At 44.3% G+C, this 22,481-nt stretch overlaps 1 long non-coding RNA gene across 1 annotated transcript; it reads left to right on the top strand.

Moving 5' to 3' along the window:
• Nucleotides 1-8,628: 8,628 nt before the first annotated feature.
• On the top strand, nt 8,629-22,475 carry LOC135324191 (uncharacterized). The gene is made up of 4 exons (XR_010385549.1): nt 8,629-9,879; nt 15,142-15,272; nt 21,577-21,733; nt 22,398-22,475. It is a non-coding gene; the product is annotated as an uncharacterized LOC135324191 (long non-coding RNA).
• Nucleotides 22,476-22,481: the final 6 nt, after the last annotated feature.

Below are 22,481 nucleotides of genomic sequence, written 5' to 3'. Positions count from 1 at the left end.
CTATAGCAAACTCATACCAAGCCAAAAAACAGAGACACCCACTTACTACCCTGAGAATATTTCTTCAAAAAACAACCACACCATATCTGATTTCTTGGTCATAACCCTCAAAGGAGGATGGTTAAGCAAGTATCCCAGGAACTAAAATCTTTAGCTCTGCTGAAGATTAAGGACTCAAGAGAGATTTTAGTTTTAGGAGCTGTTATGATCTTCCTGATGTCCCCTCCCTGCTGCACAGGGGCTAACAGCTCTTTGCTCTATATATGCCCCAGGATGTCACTGCACATTTATCTAACTAGCTGGTTAATGGAATTAGATATAACCAAGAGCAGTTCTGTAGAGCTTGCATTTATCTGCAAGCTCTTTTATTGTTTTGGATTTTATTGTTTTCTGCTTGTGTGATTAAGCATCCCTGAGCTCAAAAGCCTTTCCCTCTCCGTTCTGAAATTTGAGGCTTTGGTCTGTGAGCAGCAGAGCCAATCCAACAGGCTGCTGCTGCTGGGAGGCAAAGGCTTGCTTTGCCTTTCCGGCTCCTGGACCCAGGGCTCTGATGCTTTCAGGCCCCTATATAAGCAGATTAAACTAAGCAGATTTTTTTTTTAATTGTTGAGTTTAGTAGCTTTTGGAGAACTTGGAAGAAGAAGCAGAGACAGGACAGTACCTTTTTGTGCCAGTGAATAACCCATGAGATGGGTTGCCTTATCCCAGCTCATGGTAGGATGCCTTTAGTCTCCTGGCCAGATGAAGGACATTGTCTCTCTCCACAGACTTTGGAGGAGAGGTGAGGGTGATTAACTCAGTTGTGCAAGAAACTGTCCATAGAAGTAGTGATCTGAAATCCTCAGGTCAAGGGCAGAGTATCCAGGAGATACTCTTCAGTCAAACATGTCCTCAACACAAAAAATTCTGTGGTATGCAAGAGGTCAAACTAAGTGACCTAGTGGTCCCTTCTGGCCTTTTAAAAATATATGGAAAAAAAGCATAAAGAAGTAAATAATGTGAAAACAGCCCAGTGATAGAATCCAGGATTTTGGTTTGGACTTAAATCTAGTTTTAAATTGTTCCTCCTCCCCCTGCCTTTAGAAGTGAAAAGACAGAAAATTGATCTAGAAGTATGGGCTTGCTCCGCACAAAAAGAAGCCTTTAGTCATCATCTTAGATGAGACAAACAGGCTAGTACCTTAATTTATGTTTCAGTCAGAAGTTGCTGTTCTGGTGCTGCTTTTTTCTTCCCCTCCCTCCAAAAAAAGCTATGGGAAACACTTTCAAGTTTAGATATTGCATCAATAAAGAAGTGGGTAAATAAAGCTGTTCTATGGTCCTGGCATGGGACCAGGATGAGGTCAGATTTGCTACAATAACAAAAACTGACAGAATTTAGAAAATGATTTAACAGTGGCAACAGTATAAGCACTAACGCTGGCTGACTGCACGCAAAGGCAGCTGTACAGTAAGAGTCAGGGCATTTATTTTCTTGCTCTTTGGCATTCTGCTTCTCACTTTTCTTCAGCTCTTTGTCTACCACCGTTTCTATGGGAGATTATTTCAGAACTAACACTCTGGGCTAAAACCAACAACTTGACTAAAGTTAATTCATTCGAGACATAACTGAAAAATTCTTTCTACTGTAAGAGACGATGTGAAATTAAACTTTAAATTGTCTTCCAGACAGATAAATATGATAAATATAGTGAAAAGAATTCCTCAGTGTGACGATCTTGCCCTCATTTTTCTTTGGGTGGTACTGCTTTTGCTATTTTCTAGGGTCCAAATTTAGATATGCTACTCATAGTTTCACTAAAAACTCCCACTGTGCCTAAAAATGAAGTCGCCTGCAGTCCCCTACTTTTGCTGGCCCAACAGAAGAGCATGGCACTAAGGCTGGCATCGGACTTTACACTTCCAAGAATCACAGAATCACAGAATGGTTGAGGTTGGAAGGGACCTCTGGAGATTACCTAGTCCAACCCCCCTGCTCATGCAGGGTCATCTACAACATGTTGCACAGGACCCTGTCCAGATGGCTTTTGAATATCTTCAAGGAAAGAGACTTCGGTGCTCAGTTACCCTCACACTGAAGAAGTTTTTTCTCATGTTTGGATGGAACTTCCTGTGTTTCAGTTTGTGCCTGTTGCCTCTCATCCTGTTGCTGGGCACCACTGGAAAGAGTCTGGCCCCATCCTCTCTACACCCTCCCTTCAGATACTTCTACACATTGATAAGATCCTCCCTCAGCCTTCCCTTCTCCAGGCTGAACAGGCCCAGCTGTCACAGCCTCTTCTCATAGGAGAGATGCTCCAGTCCCTTAATCATCTTAGTAGCCCTCTGCTGGACTCGCTCCAGTAGCTCCATGTTTCTCTTGTATTGGGAAGCCCAGAACTGGACACAGCACTCCAGGTGTGGCCTCACCAGGGCTGAGTGGAGGGGGAGGATCACCTCCCTCAACCTGCTGGCAACGCTCTTCCTAATGCAGCCCAGGATACCACTGGCCTTCTTGGCCACAAGGGCACATTGCTGGCCCACGATCAGCCAGTAGTCCACCAGGATCCCCAGGTCCTTCTCTGCAGAGTTGGTTTCCAGCAGGTCAGCCCCCAGCCTATACTGGTGCATGGGGTTATTCCTCCCTAGGTGGGTAGAAGCCTAGGATTTATTTTTTGTTTCTTCTTTTTCTATCTTTTGAATTGCTTGCGATGCTTCAACTTCCCCCTCCCCCCCTGCCATTTCTGTAGGAGTCAACATGAACATCTGGTCAGCAGGTATGTGTAGGCACCAGCTGTTCTCAGTCCATGTCCTAATACAGAACTGAACCTCCAAGCTGAATGTAGCAGAGCACCACGAGTCACTTTGAAAGGACAGGAGCACAAGGGCAGTTTAAAATAGTTCATTTCTCCCAGGAGTGGTTCTCTTCTGTGGCCAGCTGCTGCACAGTGCCTGTGTGCCTCCTCAAGCCTGCAAGCAGTGCTCATTTGATTCGGGGTGTATGTCTTCATACTCCATATTTATTTGCTGCTGCTTTTCCCCCCTGCTCTGCATTTCATTATCTTTTTCCTGGATTTTCCCCCTTTCTTCCATTCTTTGTGTCTTTCTAGGCCTACGCTGTGGGAATGAGAGTGCTTCTCAGCCCTTATGTGTCCCAGCTGCATCCCAAGCCCGTACCTGGATGGGATGCAAGTGTGCACTCCCCTTCTTCCAGGAGGGATCTGTGCTGTGCTCTCTCAGGTGAGCCGACGCGGCTTCCCAGCGAGGATGCAGACTGCGAGCCACGCTGCACGGACATCACATCCTCGCAGGCCACAATGTTTGCTGTTGCAAAAGGAAGCAGCTTCCATGTGAATGACTGTGACTCTCTTTTCTGAAGTAATTTTCCATAGAAGCAGGGGTTTATAGTCTAGCTGTGCTGGAATTAAAGATCAAATTTACATATTTAATTAATTGGGACATAATTGAAAAAACCTCACTGTAAACAATGTTGAGAAATAGCATCTTAAAGTTTGTTTCTGCATTTATGGAGGTCAGTCAGGCACACAGTGGCAAAAAATTAACTGAACTTCCTCTGTACATGATTTCCGTACTCTGGATTACATCAGACCTTGTGCTCACACAAGTAACAAACCTGACGCACAGCAGTGAGCGTCCTGCCAGATGCTGGACCCGCACAGTCGGATATGCACGCTGTACCCAGGGCACTGCCAAGTGCATGGAGTTTTGCACTGGTTAAACTTCAAAATCATTAAAAACATTGAAACTGTGGTGTGATAAGGATGACTACTTCCCAAACTGGTTTGGGTGAAACCAGCTTAATCTGAAACATGCTTGGCTCAAACCCAAACAGGTTTTTGGGGAATAACACTACAAACTGTGATATACAGGCTAGGTTTCAGCAAAGAGCAAGACGAAGGTCTTCGGAGAAACAGAGGCCATTAATGCACAGATAGCTCCTTGCTGCTGGAGGCAGACTGTGCCTGGTAACCTTTTAGCTCAGAAAAAGCTCCTTGTTTCAGCGTTGCATAAAAAAGTCCATGTGAGATTTAGTAGCAATGAGTCTAATTGCAGAGAGCAGCACTGTGCACAGACGCAGTATGGTGTGGAAACGTTTCTGTGAGGCAATACTGCTTTTTATGTGAGGAGTTCCCAGCCAAAACCAAGACAGTACGAAGATGTGAGGATGAGAGAGGAGAAGGTGCCTGCCTGGGTTTCCTCGGTTTTAACCACGATTACCCGAAGGTACCAAGCACAAAGCTGGGCCCTGTGTCTGCTGCGCTGCCAGGGGACACGTGTCGCTGCCTCTTGGCCAAGCCGCCGAGGCTCGATGCTCTCCCTTTCTGTGGGCCTGCCCCTCTGCCTGGAGCACAGGCGTGCCAATGCGGCCGGCAGCAGCGCCTCCGACACCCTGATTTTCCTGAAAATCAGGAATACTGAACGGGAGAAGCGGGAGACACGTGTCTGACCACCTGCCATCTGTTTCACTGCCCCCAGCACCACCGCCATTGCCTGCAGGTCAAACAGCTCGTTAACGATTGCCGCTAATGCTTTGCAGCGGAGCCGTGCCAGGGTCCGGCACGTAACGTCCGACATGCCGAATGACCCCTTCCCTCCGCCATTCCCTTAAGGAACGGAGGCAGGTGAATGGCCGTAGCCCTGGGCCCAGGAGAGTGCGGGGTGCGATTTGGGGTCCCTGGGGGAGACAGCGCGTGGTGGTAGAGACCCAGTGCGGGACTGAGCCCTGCTGTGGGGAAACGGGCTACAGGGGGCTTGGGGAGCCCCCTGCCCGCGGGGGGGATCCGGAGGGAGGAGGGGATAAGGGGGAAGGGGGCCATGGCACAGGGAGGGCAGAGGCGGCCGGCCGCGAGGGGCGGGGGGAAGGAGGCACACATGGAGACGCCAGGGCAGGGAGAGGTTTACCCGGAGCTGGCCGGAGAGGGAGGGCCGGGGCTTGCAGGGCGCCTGGGAGGGCAGAGGTGGGGCAGGTGCCGGGAGCTCTGGCCTCCGGGGAGACGGGGCAGACCCCGGCCAGGAGGGAAGACCCCCCGGCGGAGGCGGACACCCCCGTGCCTTGCTGCGCCCCGGGGCCAAGAGCCGCAGTGCCACAGGGGAGGAGGAGGAAGGGCCTTGGTGGGGCCGGGGCTGGGGCTGGCCATCTCTCCCGACTCTGCGTGGAAAAGTGCCGCAGTGGGAGGGGAGCGCCGAAGCAGCGGCGTTTTTCTCTTCCTAACTCAATGTCAAAGGTGAGACCTCTCTCTTACGCTAGCTTCAGGCTGCGGCTCAGTCGCTCTCTGCTAACTCGGCCAGACGCTCAAGCGTGCGGTTGAGTTTTGGGCACGTGGCTCCATCCCAGGGGCTCCAAGGGGACTGAATCAGCTTTCAGTTTGCACCGAAGTGCTTTGCTGAACAGGAAGGGGCTGTCCTGCGCGCTCAAAGTTAGCAAGCATGGGAGCGTCTGGCTGAGTCAGGGCTAACGCAGGAGTGCGGCTGTTGAGATCAATACTGCCAGACTCACTAAAAATGGATAAATGAGAGAAGAACCAGGTCTACCCTTTTTATGGATCTTTTCCCATTGGCTAGATCCGCTAATGCCAGAAAAAGTCGGGGTACTTCAAAACAAGCACACAGCTATTTCAACATTATTTATGGTGTAACAAGAACCAGGACAGGAGAGCAACATTAAGCAACTACCTGTCTTAAAAGACACCACATAAAAAGGCCGACCATCATATTTGCCCTGCTTTTCTTCTCACATCACTGCAAAATTAACATAAATGCTGGTTTTAGAGGTGCTGCTCTAAGTGTACAGTGATTTAAGAGAAAGGAGAATTAGGAGTGATCTTTATGATCAACTACTTTGGGCAATTCATGCTGTTGATCACATGAGCTTCCATACGTTTCTATTTTATATATAAATAAACCAAGCCTGTTCCTACTCACTTCTTGCTAAAAAGTGGTGCTCAAGCCATAGAAGTCCTTTGTATCGTGTGTTAGTGCCCGTTCTTCTGGGAAACTTTGAGTGCTGCCTATTGTGTACTCGTAATGCTTTGTTTTAAGCTTGCGGAGGTTGTTCCGGGATGCTTCCCCACAATGTTACTGTGGCTGTGTTTAACAAGCACTTAAAACCCAGAGCATGCATTTGTAGCAAAAATGAGAATATCTGCCTGTATATCAAGCGCTATTGAAAACCATCAACTCCCTCAGAGCTGGGGGAAGGGAATTTCTGCAATTATCAGCAGGAAACTTCTGCAAGCCTGAAATAATAAGAGGAATAATAGAAATCTAAGTAGGTTTTAGAAACGTAAATGCTTTTCCATTCCTGTATGGGCACCAGTAAATAGTTTAGTTTCATAATTTCTTTTTAAAGTCCCAGAAATATTATCACATATTTCAGAGATGCTGGGAAGCAGTAGTAAAATACCGCTAGCTCTTTGATGGAAAATTCTGCCTGTTTACTCAAATTGTGAGGTTATTAATGTGAAAGCCACATTCGCTCAAGCAAGCCAGCTTGAATAAAGCCCAGCTAGGAGCCATCATGATTTTAGTTTTATACACCTTAAGACTAACAGGAAATACTATTTGGTGGTGTTTCATACAGATGGGCTCTGTGCATTACCCAAGGCAGCACAGCCCAGGCGGATTCTGATCCTCGTTCAAGCACTCACGCTGCAGCTGACTTGGAAATCACATGAGCCTTGGGTACTTCCTTTTCCCCTGTCTTCAAATGGGAGACAACAACATGCACTCCAGCATAAAGCTCCAGTGTCCTTTCCTTTTCGGTGGTTTGTAGGAATCTCACTGGATAATATGCAGATGTATCCGCTTATCAGGTTTAGAGGTGAACACCAAATAACTGTGTAGGATAAATATTACTTTGCCTGCTGCATTAAGACTCAATTTTATTATGTGTTAATTGGGAAATTATAGGACTGTTTCTAGATTGGTAATGGAACCAAAGAATGAAAGTGTGAAGCTAACATTAATTTACAATAGCTGAAGTTGCACTGTTCTTGAGACAAAATGTTGTAAGGTTCCTGAAACACCCTTGCAGCCGTAACCCCAATAAATTCAGCTCTGAGAGATGTGGCATTAGACTGGGCCTGTATCTGGTCTCAATTATTTGAACAAAACTATGCCTGGTTTAAATAGTTTTGGTTCCTCTGGTTCCTGGAGTCTGCATATCATGGTAAAACTTGAGTTCAGAGAGCAGCTGCCAGCAGATTAATTTCTACAAATATACATATTTTTCCTAATCAAGTGGCCTCGCATGCAGTGCTTCGAAGTTAACATCCAAAGAAGAGTGCCCTTTGCCTAGTAGATAAATCAAAGCTTGTCAATAATTGGACTCCGGCTCTACCATCTCTGCTCTTATTTCTGTTGCACGTACTAGACTTTGTGGTAGATGGGACCATTTGGGGCCATCCAAACTGCAGGAAGAATAGTCAGATAAAACAAACTTCACTGTATCACGTCAGATAGTATCATTTATCTTTGCAATCCTTAAATCAACGCAGAACGCTAAATATTTTTTCTTCCAAATCCAGCATTTCATGACAAGGTGGAGGCTTCCAGCTGTTACGTGAATCTTCATTTCTCTGCTGCAGCAGTCACAAGGTCTAGATGGCCTATTGGAGAGGCACTCTCATCACCTGCTGCAATCCATGGATTATTACACCAGTCCCTTTGGAGTAATGAAGAAGAATTTGGGAATGAAGCGTTCTTGTAAATGGCTTGCCAGTAGGCTCCAAGCAGAGTCTGCCCGCCCCACGGGCCCCATTTGAATCAAAGGGGCTGTTTCCACTGACGGCAGAGGAGCATGATGATGACCCTGATCCAGAACAGCTGGCTTTGCTGGGCAGACTACTGGGCCAATTTTTCATCTGTGTTACAGGAGAGTTAAATGGAAAGGAAGTTCCAGCCAAAGGACGGGATTATGATTTGTATTTACAGCTCTTGCTTGATAGAAGGGGTTGAGCTAGCTGCAGTTTTTAGTGGATTTATCATTTCAGATACTTGTGCCTGCATTTAGAGCCTGTAGTTTGGGAGTTTAGATGGAAGGCGTCTTTGATGCCTTTCCCCTCTCTGGCTGGACACAGACCTTGAACTTCAAGCAACATCAGCTTTTTCAAACCATCCACCTCCGTATCTTGCCAACATGTCCCACGTTCTCAGTATCTTGCCAGCGTGTCCAGGTTCCCTTAGCTTCATCTCATTCTGTCTTGCTGTGTTTCATTGCTGTGGATTTTGCGCAGAGGCAGACACCACTCTTTCGGTGAGGTTCATGTACTGATCATACAGTTCTGCACTGGAACGAGCAGATGCTAGCATTTCTTTTTCTATCATTGGCTTGGCTATATGAAGCAAAAAGCACTGAGTGTTTTCCAACACATTTCTTTGGGATTTAAATTCCACAACTGAAGAAATTAATATAAGACATGGCTACAAAGTCTTGTGCTTTCCAAAAAGCATTCTGCAAGGACAGAGTATTAGATAACAAGTTGCAGTAAACTTATGTGGAGGATGTTTAGCTTGCTTCTGGATGAACTTTACAGCTGCTGTGTATTTTGGCGCATTACTAAAACATACATAAGAAAGAGAGACTAATGGAATGTAGTCTGATTTACTGTATTTCATTGTACATTTTTGTTTCTAGAAGAGAGTTGACTGTTCATAAAAAAAACATCTCTTACTCTGCAAGATCTACGGTCATATTGGCACAAGGGCGTATTGAATATCTTCTTTCTACTAATCCTCTTTATACTTTTACTGACAGGGCAAAAATGAGGTAGTAAGTTGGTTTTACTGTGACAGTTATTATCGGAATCAAATCAAGGGTGCACAAATAGTGGTTACTAACATAATACATAGCAGGTGCTTGCATCCTAACTTTCCTTTTAATGGCATCCAAGAACATAGCTTCAGATTCAGATGCACTTCAGTTACAGAATAAACATTCTTATTCTCTCTGAAGAACTAAAGGCCTATCCCTTTGAGAAAATGCTTAAGATCTTAGAGGAAAAAGCTTTAAAATGATAATGAAGAGAAGGACTGACTTTAAAATGATTTTGTATAGAGGTAGGAAATAACCATTAGCCATCCTCTCCAAAATTTTGTGCATGCTTAGTGCAAACTATAGAATTGTTTTTCTTCAGTTTCAAATTGAATAAAATTCCTGGTGAAGTCAGTTAATAAGCACCACAGCGTCAGATCCAAAGAACCAAATGTAAATATTATTTCTTCCTGTCCAGGTCAGAGTATTTTACTTTTAAGACAAGCTTCATTTTTATTCATAAAATTCCCCAAGGAAAATCCTTCCAAGCACACGTTCAGCTATTTGATTCAGAGGGAAACATCAGGCATAGCTTCGAGGTGACGCACATTTCCCGCGCCAGCTTCCTGCAAGCCTCTCGGTGCATGTTACAGCACATCCCAGCCTTGCTCTGTTAACCACACAGATAACAAGAACATAGGACCTATCTGAAATGTGAATAATTTATCACAAATTCCAGACTCTCACTGAACTGTTTGCCACCCAGCAAGGCACTCAAGCATGTGCTCAGTGGGAAGATTTTTCTAAATTGTGATTAACCGCTTAATTAAAGCCTGAAAGTCCTTTCCCGGACAAGTAGTGGTACCGTTGAGTTCAAGTGTCAGATCTGGCTGGCTCTGACCAGGTGCCTGTCATCACTTCCAGATTTCTGGCTTTTAAACCAAATTCTTAGAGCGCTGCCAGTGCACTGCAGCATGTCACAGCTGGAAATGGTCCAACAGCAATTTAGTTTTAAGCATAACAAAGGCAGGAAGAGGGAGCATAGGCACCGCATATTCCTGAGCTTGCCAAAACATGCTTCCAGAGATGTGCTGCTGAAGAACAGGGGAGTCTTGCAGACACTGCGCGTAAGTGACCTTTAAGGGCAAAGTTAAAGGAAGGTTACTTGTAACAGGAGCTAAAACCCTTCCTTTTAAAATATAAATCATTACCCTGTATTTCATGCAGTTATTTTTGTAGCTGTGTTTCTAGGCTGCATTTGTGTTTTGTGTCGCATGACTGAGCCATTCTCTCTTTGCATGCCTGGTATGCAGATGGAATCTGTTTCATTGCTTTTGCTGATCAGATAATAAAACAGCCTGTAATGAAAATTATAAAGCTAAAGGCTATTTGTAAGAGCTAGTTGAAATCTTTCCAATGCATATTTTAATAGGATCTCATCTAAGATCTACTTTTATAAAATATTTACAAGCAATCTATTTCTTCAAAAGGATCCAGTGTGTAAATATCCTAGAAAAATTTCATTAAGGATTGTGGAAAAAAATGTCTGGTTGCTCTTTTTCACTCCCTTTCCAACTTCATTTCCCTCCTTGTCCTGCTCTGCTAGAAAATATGTTTAAAATGTGAAACAATGTAATAGCTGTTTATTATTGAATGCAGAAAAGTTAAAAAAAAACCACACAAAGCAGTCTCTGACTTGAAGCTGACAAAAATGAGTGAAAACTGTTCTTCCATATTAAGTTTTCCTTCTTTCCTCACTTCTTTATCTCTCAAATGAAGGAAATCATTAAAAATCAAAGTAGCTTTTTCTCCTTAGAACAAAAGAGCTAAGATAGTGTAAAAATCATTACATTTTCTATGAAGAATTAAAATATTCATGGATTTTCAAGCAAAAATCATATCTTCTGGTTTAACAAGAAATTCAGAGACAAAAAGAAATCCCTGGTATTGGCCACATCTACTCTTTAGTTAAATTCACAGACTCACTAAGACTAAAGTGGGGAGAAAGCTTTTTATGGCACCTTTACTTTTTGAAGGAGAAGACATAGAGCCAGTAACCATGGTGTCATGCCCAAGTGGCTGCCTGGATTCCCACCTCAGTCTGTTGGCCCATCTTGAACAAGCAAAACAGTCACATTTAGATCTAAATAAATTATACTGTGCTAGCAAAACCTAAAGCAGGTGCAAGAAAACATCTGAGTGTATATTCTCATTTCTTCCCAGTAACTTTTCTCAATATGGAGAGCTGTTCTAGACAATGTGTTGCAGGTTGCACTTGAAGAACTGATTGCACTAAATTCAATTACATTTGACATCATGGCACCCACGGGAGATGTTAGTACCCTCAGAGGAATGAAAAACCAGAGGCAGAGAGTGCTTTTTGTTGTGTTTGCAAAGCTCCCATCAGGGACATGGGGAAGTTTGTGCCCTGCTCCTCAGACACAAATGATGGCAATGATGTACACTAGACCCTCAGTCCCTTGATTCTTTATATACTGTACACAAGTTGTTACATACATAACTTTGGAATTAAATGAGGGGCAATTTAGAGGCTAGTGAAACAACTGGTTTTTGGTTTACACTGCTTTAATGGATACTAGCAGAAAATATACATATTCTGCAAAATATGAGTGTATCAGCACTATTAGATCAGGGACCCTCCCTGTCATCAACCTTTCCAGGAAGAAAGGATGTCATGGTGAATCCATGATGCAGAATTGGTGTGTTACAGGCATTTTTCATAAAAGGAAATGTGTAATCCTACATCCGTGCATAGCTGACGTGTCTGAGAACTTTCCATAGTATAATCACTGACACGTGTGAGTAAAGGTTTCTCTGTATCATTTCACCAAATTGTCCTCTGAGTTGCTGATAAATTACATAACACTAATTGCAAAAAGGCTCACAAACATTTTTATTCATTATGTTTTGCAAGACCAACAACCTCCAACTTCTCTTTCTGAGAGGGTGTCTCCTCTCTGTGGAAATTGCTGTGGGAAACTTTTCTGCAGAGGTTGAAAGAGCCTCAAACTGTAAATGTTTGAAATGCTAGCAACAAAAACTTGTCATAACAGGGACATCTCTTCTTTGCAAAGGCTTTGACAGACTGTGGCAAGAGTAGTGAACTGCCACTTTGGCAGCATCCCTGTCGCGACTGCTGCTCAGCACGGATTTGCTGCAGAATCACAGCGTAACAAAATCTCTGTGATAGTGTTTGCTTCTGCTGTGGGTGACACGGGGCAGCAGGGGTGCTCCTTCTTTAACATGCTTTACCTCGCTCAGCTTTTAAAAAGGAAAAAAATTATTGTTCAATCTTATGAAGCTGTATGAATTCGTAACAACTGAATTTAATCTTTGAATTTAATCTGAATTTAACTGAATTATGTAGCTGAGCAGTCTAACAAGAACATATTTTTTCATCCCAACCTCTGGCACAAAAAGTCTTATACCTCTCAAAATGCCCAAATGACAGATGACAATAATTAGCTGAAGTCTCTTTCACATAAACTGCTTTGAGAACAGAACTAACACGTGGTTAACAGAGACAATCAAAAATCACACTCTTCTTCAAATCATATATGCTAATATAGACAAGTAAAAAAACTGGGTATACACTTCCCCTTTTTTTCCTGAGTGTTACAAGCAAATGTTTTCCTTAGAAATTGCTACCATTACATTTTTAAAAGGAAAATGCCAGCTCGCCACTAGTACACCTCTGCCATGAACCAAGCATGTAAAAGAGTGCCATGCTTTCCTGCAAGATTTGCAGGAGCTTGAAATGCTAAGAGGTTAGTCTGTGTGAAGCTTAGGTCAGATTTAATCAAAATCTGCTAATCTCACAAGCCTACACCACCTTGTAAGCAGCAGTTCAGGTGGTGTAGAAGCAAATAAAGAGAGGTTATTTGGGACAACTCTAATTTTATTGTGTGTATTTTAGGTGGAACTGAACTTACTGCTATTCTTGAAAATAATTCCTTTCCAAGCACATATGAAAAATACCACTCTCATCTTATGAGCAGAGATAAGCCATCACCCCTCACATAAGCTCTGGAGACATGCCTAGCCATGGCTGTTGTGTGCATCACAGACATTCAAGGTTTTATGAAATACAAGAGTATTCCAGGACTTCACAGACATTTTTGACAAGAAATTTGGCAATAAATAAATGCATGTGGATACAAGTGCAAAATAACTGTAAAGAGTGGTTGCTGGCTGTTGCCAGTTGGTGTTGCCAGGCAGCTCGATACACCTCATACTTGGGGAGCATCTATCTCAAATGCAGACTGCACTGTTGACAGCGTGAAACATTCAAATTCTTAGTCATATCACAAGAATGGGAGCTTTCAAAGAACAATGGATAATATTTGTTCCTCTATCTAGGATCATCTTTGTTGTTACATTGTAAATATATTCTGGCTATGATAGCATGAACCTCTCCCAAGGTGGCCCCTTGTTGCAAACAAGATGTTTCTCTGTGCATCATCTAAAGCACAGAATATAGGCCAAGTGTTTCAGAAGCACATTCATAATTAAATACTTGCCATTGGGAATTGCCACAGTAAAATATTAAATACTGTCAGACCAAAATAATAGTTCCTTTAAGGGCTCCATTGTGTCATCAATCAAATGCAGATGTCCCAATTAATATTAAGCAAACTCAGTATTTTGCCTGGAGAATTTCTAACAGATAGGGTCACCAAAAAAAAAAAAAAGAAAGAAAAAAAAAAAGAAAAGTCTCCCAGGAAATAGAGGATAATCAGGCTAAAAAAGCTGAAAATCTCCTAAGGAGAAGTGATAAATGTCAACTTAAAATATATTACTATAGCAGTCTCTAAAGGACTCTTTTATTAAAAAAGATTTGGGATTCCAAAAGAGCTTGGCAAAGGCAGCTCAGTTAGTATGATACACAAAATAAAAAGGTGGCATGACACATATTCCTACTACTATTTGCTTTTTACATTGTGTGACATATAAATCACAACTGATCTATTTTTTTCCAGAGTCTAATAAAAATATAAGATGTAACCTCCATTATGAAATCTTCCTTGACTTTTACCAAATTCTGTACATGCTACCTAATAAGCTTAACTGAGAGCATGGCATCAAAGGCATCAAAGGCATCAAAGGCATCAAAGGCAAACTTCTTCCCCCAGGACGAGTTGAACAGCGAAGGATCCTCTTGCCTAACTTCTAACGCCTACAATAAATACATCTGCTGTTGAACAAATAACCCTGGGCTCCTTTATAGCACTTGTGAAGAGGAACATATTTAAGATGCAGTTCACCTTAGGAAATAGGTAAATCAAAGCCTAAAATTATCTCTTTCTAATCATCTATTGCTATAGTGACAGATCAGAGTCATTAGCTCAATCAATAGATAAGGTGAGATGACTTCCATCCACTGTGACTATACTGTTGTCACCAGATATTTGAAAGAATTATGTCAAGCCTTGAAAGATCAGGTCCTAAAAACAAAGCCTTAAGTATTCAGTAATGAATCTGACTTCCCTTCCTTTTCCCTGGAAAATGTTCCTTAGGCACCTTGACATGATATCAGCAGGTGCTTGTTTTTCTGCTGGCTGTGAGATGCATGAACAGTAGCCATGGGATAGTCAGAAGAAATGTAGCTCTGTTCCCAAACCTAGCTTTTTTTGGCAACAGGAGGAACCCACTGAAACCAACCACCTGGATTTTCTATCAGGAATAATGAAACCAGCACCTTCAATATCATTCTTTAGACAGCTCTCCATTTTCTGTGTCTTTAAAAAAAGAAATAAGCTCCTGATTTTTCTTCTGTCTCTCTTCTTTTGAAACCATGAAATCAGATTCTTCCTCCATGTTGCAATAGTGCATTATTTGCCTGATTACAGTATGCATCAATAACCCGTCCACAAAGCAATAACTAGAAGTGAGCCACCTTCCTAGGTATACCACTGTAAGCATGAACCAGATCTGGTCATATCAGAAAAACTACTTCAGAACATACTAGGGTAGCTAAACCGAGAAGCTTGGCCCAAAGTGTCAGGGAGCAGCAAGGGCTGCTGCCCCGCAGAGGATGGGGAGCTGGAGCTGAGCAGAGTGAGGAGGCAGAGCCAAGGGCAGGCCGGGAAATCATCTGCGATTTAGGGTCTGGACCAGCAGGGTCCATAACCAGGCACAGCCGTGGCTGAGCCGGGGACCAGCACTCCCACAGCGTAGCTCAGGCAGGGACTGACACCCCCAGGCCGGGCTGAAATGGAGACGGGGAGGCCCATGAGTGTCCTCAGGGCCCAGACACAAAGCACCTGAAATACTGGAAGAACAATGTGGGAAGAGCTCACTGTATTCACATGGCCATTGATTTTAGTAACAAGCTTTAATGAAATATAATTATATCCAATTGATTTCAGCATCTTCTCATGCATTAATTTAATCAGCTTTGGAAAGAACCAAGGCCTTATCGTATTCAAGTAGGAAAAACCTAAAAATGCTGCTTCCATCATACCTATGAAGAAAGTGAATAAGCTTCCTGTTACTACTGGTAAGTCAAGTATTTGGCTTTCAAGTTCTTCTAACTCATAATTTACCATTAATGAAACGTGTGTGTTTCTGTTATCTCTAGTGCTAAATTATGAGCTGATGATATTTTATTTTTAAATGGTCTATGTAAGGGGTTGCCGAATCCAGACTGCTGCAGCTTCATGCCTCCAGGTCCAACCAGGGGCAAAGCTAAGCATGTATTCCCGGTAGGCACACATACAAAACACATGTATACAACACCTATGTACATATACACACAGCCAGCCATACAGGCTAACACAGACAGAAACGCTCAGCACCCACAGAAACACAAATAGCACCAATGGCCACATCCTGCTCCCCTCTCTGGCTGATCAGGATGAAGAGCTGTTAGTGGGGAATATATACACACGCACGCACGCACACACACACACACGTATATATATATATATATGTATATATACACACACACACACATATAAGTATGTTCTTCCCCCCTCCTGTAATGAGTCCATTCCTGCAGGCCATGACCCTGGTCTATACGGCGACGCTGCTGCAGCCCGTGGTGCCGGCTGTCCCCAGCCCGGGGGCTGATGCTACCCTGGGACAGCCTTGGCAGGGGCCGGGGCTCGTGTCTCCGCCGGGGTTGTCAGGGTTCCCCTGCCTGACCTCGTGCCTCCCCGCTGCTTACTTTCCTCACGTCACCTAACAATTTCTAAAATGGCTTTGATGGCAAAGGATGTTTTTATACAGGAAACTGTGAAGCTTTCAGAATGAGAGTGCTAGACTGTTAAACCAAACCCTCTTTATTCTTCTCAACTCGGGAACAATTTTATTGCCCCTGACTTCAGTGAACCACAATTTTTGCTTAGGCAGAAGAAAGAAGATACGCTATTGTACTTTTACTTGCCTATCTTTTAAGTAATGAATGTTTTTCATGTAATTACCTCTTTAAAATGTTATCAAAATTTATAAACATTAGAATCTGCGAACGCCTTCTGAGTCTGCAGACCAGAAGGGGATTCTTCCTCTTTCTGAAGCTGAACTTTCGGTCTGTGAAACTGAGATGACGCCATGTGACTTTGGTGGCTGGTTTTCAATCATAAATAGCAAAAGCTTGTATAGACTACTCAAAATGAGACACTAAAATGTCTCCATACACTATATTAGTGAAACAATGGCAAGTGATGAGCAGATAGTTGAAATCACTTTTTGTATGTGTTTAAGCTGTGAGCAGAAAGAATATTAGATGCATAATAATGTGAATTTCTTCAAATGAGTAATTACTTGACTAGCTCTAATCACAGCTTACTGAATTGAACACGGAGTGTGATTATCTTTACAACTGGGCAATATTCTGTGTTCCTATAACAAATGAATTAGCTACTCAAGTCTGTCACAAGAGATGTAACAAATGGGGTGATGCTATCAGTCAGTGGCTGTGCCACTCAGCTGGCTGGCTGCCATTTCCCTGCCTTCTCTGTAAACCCAAATTCCTCTTTTGCTGCCTAGCATAACAATAAAGCCGGTCTATTTACAAACGCGAACAATCTCTTTAGAGATGTGCATGCACAGATGTGATAAAATTTCTTCAGAAAGAAGAGTAAGACTAACTCAGAAATCCCCTGCTTGCTGTGTTTTTTAAGCAGAGCCAATTTCTCTGATGCATATAGAGGAAGTAAAAATCTTATCCCCAATGAAAATATCTCAGTAAAACATGCCTATCTGTTGTGCATACATCCCACCCTGCTGCACTAGAAAGGAAATACCTAGGCTGCCATTCAGTGTCCTCAACAAACAAGCAAAGAGCCTCCTGAAAAGCTGTGACCTTGTTTTTCATTTCCCTCTTCCTTTTGCAAGCATTCCTATAAAAATGTGGCTGAGCTATGCCTTACGGTCAGCTGGGAACAGTGATCAAAACACCTAGCAATTCACACTGCAAAAGCTAAAACCGAGAAGATTATAACTGTTTGGTCACGTTGACGCTAATGTATTGGGTTGAGTTGTTTCTTTCCTTTGAGAATCCACCATTTAGATTCCACAGTCCAACAGAAGAGATTCTAATAAAACACTTTAGTCTCTTCTTCATTCATTTTTATAAACTGCTTCCTTAAAGGATTTTGAAGTTCATCTTGGCCAATGGCCATAGGAGTGGATCCCCAGCTAAACTCTCCAGGGATATATCAGTTCAAGCTATTCCTATATTAGTTCAAGCTAATAACCATTTTGCTTCTCTGGAGTTTTCATCTGTTGCCACAGACTAGATCTTTGTCGAGGCTTATAGTGCCCTAATACCATGGCCAACATCCTTGTTAATGTTTTGTTCTTCTAATGAAAATAATCCTCTGCCATTTTGTCTTCTAATACTTTCTTCAGGCATTAGTAATATGCAAATACTAAGCTGAAGATTATTGTACTTCTATTTTTGCTGGCTGTTTCCTCAGAAATATATTCTATTTACGGCCCATGTAGACACAGCCGGTTCCAATTTTCATTTTCATGCATAGCAGTTCAAGGAAGCCTGCCATACTCTTATGTGTAAACGTGATCATGCCAGGCTTTTGCTTCTGAGAAACACCCCAGCCTATGGGTCCTTTTTACTGCCTGGGGAGATGTTCCTTGTGTTAGCTTGCCAGATTGCCCTCAGCTTCCTCGTCAGATGTGTATACCCGTCACTGGGGTCATGGCCAAGGATAATATTGAGAGGGAGACAATGCTTCTCAAGCCTAAGGCCTTGGTTTCCTCCCACTATGCTGGAATAGGAGTGTCCACACATGGAGTTAATCAGGGGTAAGTCCCTGTGCAGGCAAGCCCCTGCACTGAAGTACCACTCTAAGGGATGCTGAGGCCTCTAACCACATCCTGGGTACTACGTGTTCACCACAGACCCCCTCAGTGCTGAAACTTTATGCTGCAATCTAAACCTGAGCATTTAATCTTAACAGAGAAAGATCAAAAGGTGCCTACCCAGAACTCTGCTATTAATGTAAAGACTTTTTACGACAATTATTAATGAGATAGATAGCTGTTACACTTCACATACACATTTGAAAAGCCTTTGAACATTAGCTAATTAATCTTCACAATACTACTATGATCAAATGTCTCACTCTGTAAAAGTGTCACATCTATGTTTAAATTCTATATGTGGATGTCAGGCAATCCATGTTTTATATTTCTCTTTCTAGCTGAGCTGACAGAACATTAAGGATTCTGTGAGTTGCCTTTTTTTTTCTTTCTTTTTTCTTTTTTTTCTTTTTTTTTTTTTTTTGGTAGGGAGGCATGGAGAGAGATTGGGGAAATGATTCAATTCAATGACCCTCTGAATTCCTGTGGGATTCCATGCTGAAAGGATACTTTTTTCTACTTTTACATTTTTGGACAAAATTAATGACAAAGTTCCAAGTTCAGTTCCCAGTTACTGCTGTGTAAATGTGGAATAGCTCCACCAAAATCACTGATATTATAGTAGATTTATACTTCTTTGAGGTCAGAATTTGGACTGCAGGCTTTGTGGTCAATACTTGACTACGATGCTTTTTAACTTGAGGGTTTTGTAATCATCTCTCCCAGAACTCTTTTCAGATGAACTTAAGAAGGCACTTCAGACAATGTTGCACTTTCATTTCCAACAATCACATTTTAGTTAGTGACTAAATGTAAATGTGAGCTTATATACACATACAAAGTAACATAAAAATAGAGAAAAAAATCAGGAAGTCTGAATAGTTTTTGTTCTTTCACCCATACTCAAGACATTTGGATCTTCTCAGCAAATCCTGGGAATGGAATTCTTCCCCAAGTGGTTTAAACAAACCGATCAAATGAAGTTCAATTGAAAAATGGCTAAACTAACTCCTCCTGCTTGCTCACCAGCACTCAGCAGGGTTCACACCGGAAAAGCATTGGTGCATGAGCCTGCTGGGAGCTGCTGCTGGAGGCCCCTGAGGCTGCATCAACCCATGGGGCTTGCTCGCTGCTCACATCCTCCTCCTCCTTCTCCTCTGCTCCTCATCCCAGCTGCGGTGCCACAGCCCCTGGTGCCTGCGAACTGGCTGCCCGGGCCATAGACCCGCTGCAGGGATCTCAAGCTCAGCCAGGGGCATCCCCCCCCAACAGCGGGCAGCTTCGTGATGCTCACAGGTGCCATAATAGAGCAGGCATGCAGCTTTTCTTGTGCACCGCTGCTGCATACAGCCAAAGGAGGCTGTCAGGGAAGGTTTAGGGACTTTGCTCTTAGCCTTCTTGGTTTCAGCTTATGCCCGTTGTCTCTCATCCTGCCACCATGCATTGCTGCACAGAGCCTGGCTCTGTCTTCTCACTGACCTCCTCGTAGGCACGAGAAGGTTGCTGTGAGGTTCCCCCAAAACCTTTCCTTCTCTAGCCTGAAGGAGCCCTGGTCCTTCAGCCTCTCCTCGCAGGGCAGGTGCTCCAGCCCTGAGCATCCTGGTGGCCCTTCGCTGGACTCACTCCAGTTTGGGAGAGTCTGTCCTGTAGTGGGGAGCTCCAAACCAGGGGATGCAGTATCTAGGTGTGGCCTACGAAGTACCGAGTCAAGGGGGAGACTCACTTCTCTCCCCTCTCCTGGCTGTGCCCCTGCTCACACAGCCCAGGAAGCTGCTGGCCTTTGTGGCTGCCAGGGCCCCGGCTGGCTCCTGGGCAGCTTTCTGTCCCCCAGGGCATTTCCACAGAGCTGCTCCCAGGCAGTCCCTGGCCAGCCGGGACTGCTGCCAGAGGCTCTGCCTTCCCAGGGATGGGGCTTGGCATTGGTCCGGGCTGAAGCGCACAAGGCCCATTCCTCCAGCCTGCCCTGGTCCTTCTGGATGGCAGCCCTGCTCTTGAGTGCGTTGCCTGCTCCCCAGTCTAGCGTCACCTGCAAGCCTGAGGAGCGAGCACTCCCTCACCCCCTCCAGGTCACTGATAAAGGTGTAAACAGGGGCTACAAAGTGCAGTCGAGTGTAGACAGGCAGCTGGCCAGTACGCTCATGTGGCCATGCCCAGTGCCTGGTCACCACAGTCTCTGCTGTCTTCTGATTAAACGCTATTCCCCCTGAGGAGGGGGCTCTCTTCTGTGTGCATGTGTGTCTCGAGAGGTCTCAGTGCCAGCAGCTGCACGAGGAAGGGGCCGCGGTTCACAGGGGCCCGTAGGTCTGGGTGTCCGGCACTGGAGAGACCGACGGGTGGGTACGTTTCACCAGGGAATTTCAGTCCTGAAGAAACCTGGGCCACTTTGGGGTTTGGGGCTTTGCTGGCAGAGATCAAGACAAACTCTGCAGAAAAACTCAAGGGCTGACTTCCCCCAGAATGGTTTTTGCAAACCAGACAGCTTTTCTGTCTGGGAAGGGAAACGACCCCCTGCTGCCCGGGGTCACACAGGCAGTCTCGGGGGATGCCGGGGACACGGGCCAGCCCAGTGCTGCTGCAGGCAGTCCTCAGCGGAGCGGAGGAAGCAGCAGGTGTCCCTGGTGCTCGAATGTCTGCAGAGAGCTGGGCTCAGTTTAAAGTGACTTGGAACGCCACGTGCGGCATCATTAACTCCATTTACAGCCGCGATCCGTCTGCAGGAAAAACAGCAATTAATGTGCTCTCTAAAGCTAATACGACATCCAACAGTACCAGCGCACATTAAGCACCCATCTATTAGTCACAGAGATGCGGAAGCAGTGCCTGTTCCCAAGCACTGGTGCCAGTAACAGTTGCTACCAGCAGTGCTGCGCTCCGCTCCCGGGCACCGGGAGCAGCAACGGTGCGCTGCCCAAGGCCGAAAGCATCCCGGGAGAGCGGCCAAGCTGCAGGGGCGGTGCGTGGCAGAGCCACCGCGAAATGCTCCCCGAGCCTGGCGCGCCTCTGCCAGAGGAGCTGTGTGCAGGGAGCAGCGTGCTGGACCGGGCGGAATGCTCTGATATTGCTGCCCTTCTCGTGGTGTGCAGATAGCAAGGGTGACTATCCAGCCCATTTCTTCCATGAAACCTCTCAAACACGAAGTCGGCTGGCTGACACCAGCAGCCAGTCTACTGCTGTGACAAAGTCAGCGTCTCATTCTTAGAATTTTTTGAGCCTGCAGCACCAGTCCAGAGTTTATTTATAAATTTCTCTCATCTCTCTCACATGCACACTCCACCCAGCTCCTACGAGGCTATCTTTAGACTTCCAGGCAGTTCGGATAGTTATTGGAAATCAGCAGTTACTGTCATTTTCAATTTTTTAAAAAGAGAACCACTGTAAGCAGAATTTTACCTTATTTTAATCCTATCGAAAATCCATAGACATCAGGGTAGTGTGTAGGCTTTTGAATTTTATTAAAGCATGAGTTGTTTAACATCTAGGACGCTGGAAGTTTCCCTGCACCCGCAGCCAGTATTCTGCTGTGCAATGATGCACTACAGCACACTCATACGGCAGCAGCTGAACGAATCACGGGAAAGGCTGGAGAACTTCGCTGACTGGGAAAACGTGTGAGCTCTATAGGAAACGCACGGCCAGGTCCGTACGGGCTGCTGCACTCAGGAATGTGGGCGTGCGGAGAGGGGCGGAGGGGCGATGCCTCTTGTGAAACGTCCTGCCTCTGCTCAGAACTCCCTTCTGCCGCTGGGGAACAAGCACCTTATCCAAGGCGCAGAGCAAACCTGCCAGCAGACATCGAGCTGGGGTGGGGGAGCGGGTCTTGTAGCCAGACGAAGTTTGAGATAACTTTTGTGTATTCATATAGTTTGCATTAATTTGAATTATTCTTTTATTCTTCATATATTCAGGCATCCATGGATAATATATTTGTGCCCTAACATATGCTCTTCTATCCACACAATCAAATATTAATGTACATAGAGTGTATATTCAGGGTGACAGAGGATGAAGTAGCTAAATTTTCATTCACTGTGCTGAAAATTTACCTTTTAAAGAGCAAAGAGCATTTCTTCATGTGGTGCAAGCTGAGCTTCACTGGTGTCTTTTCTAAATTACAGATGTTATCTTAGGTTCTTGCTGCTCTACCAGGCTTCATCCAGTTCAAAAAAATGCTAATGTAACTCCTATAGAAATAGCTGGTTCCCACATGCTTTTTAATCTAAGGTGTTCCTGCATGGCCCCATAGTTTTAATCACTTTGATGTGAGCTTTGTTTCCTTCACGATTTCTTTTTTGTCCCTCAGGAAATCAACATTTATTTCCAACATCTGTCTCCTATCAACTTCTCTGGAATAAAGGTGGATATGTCATTACCTTTTACAGCCTTG

This window comes from Dromaius novaehollandiae, chromosome W (genome assembly GCF_036370855.1).
Source record: "Dromaius novaehollandiae isolate bDroNov1 chromosome W, bDroNov1.hap1, whole genome shotgun sequence".
Taxonomy (NCBI): domain Eukaryota; kingdom Metazoa; phylum Chordata; class Aves; order Casuariiformes; family Dromaiidae; genus Dromaius; species Dromaius novaehollandiae.
Note: the sequence above shows the minus strand (reverse complement) of the source record. Positions and strands in the feature narration are given on the sequence as shown.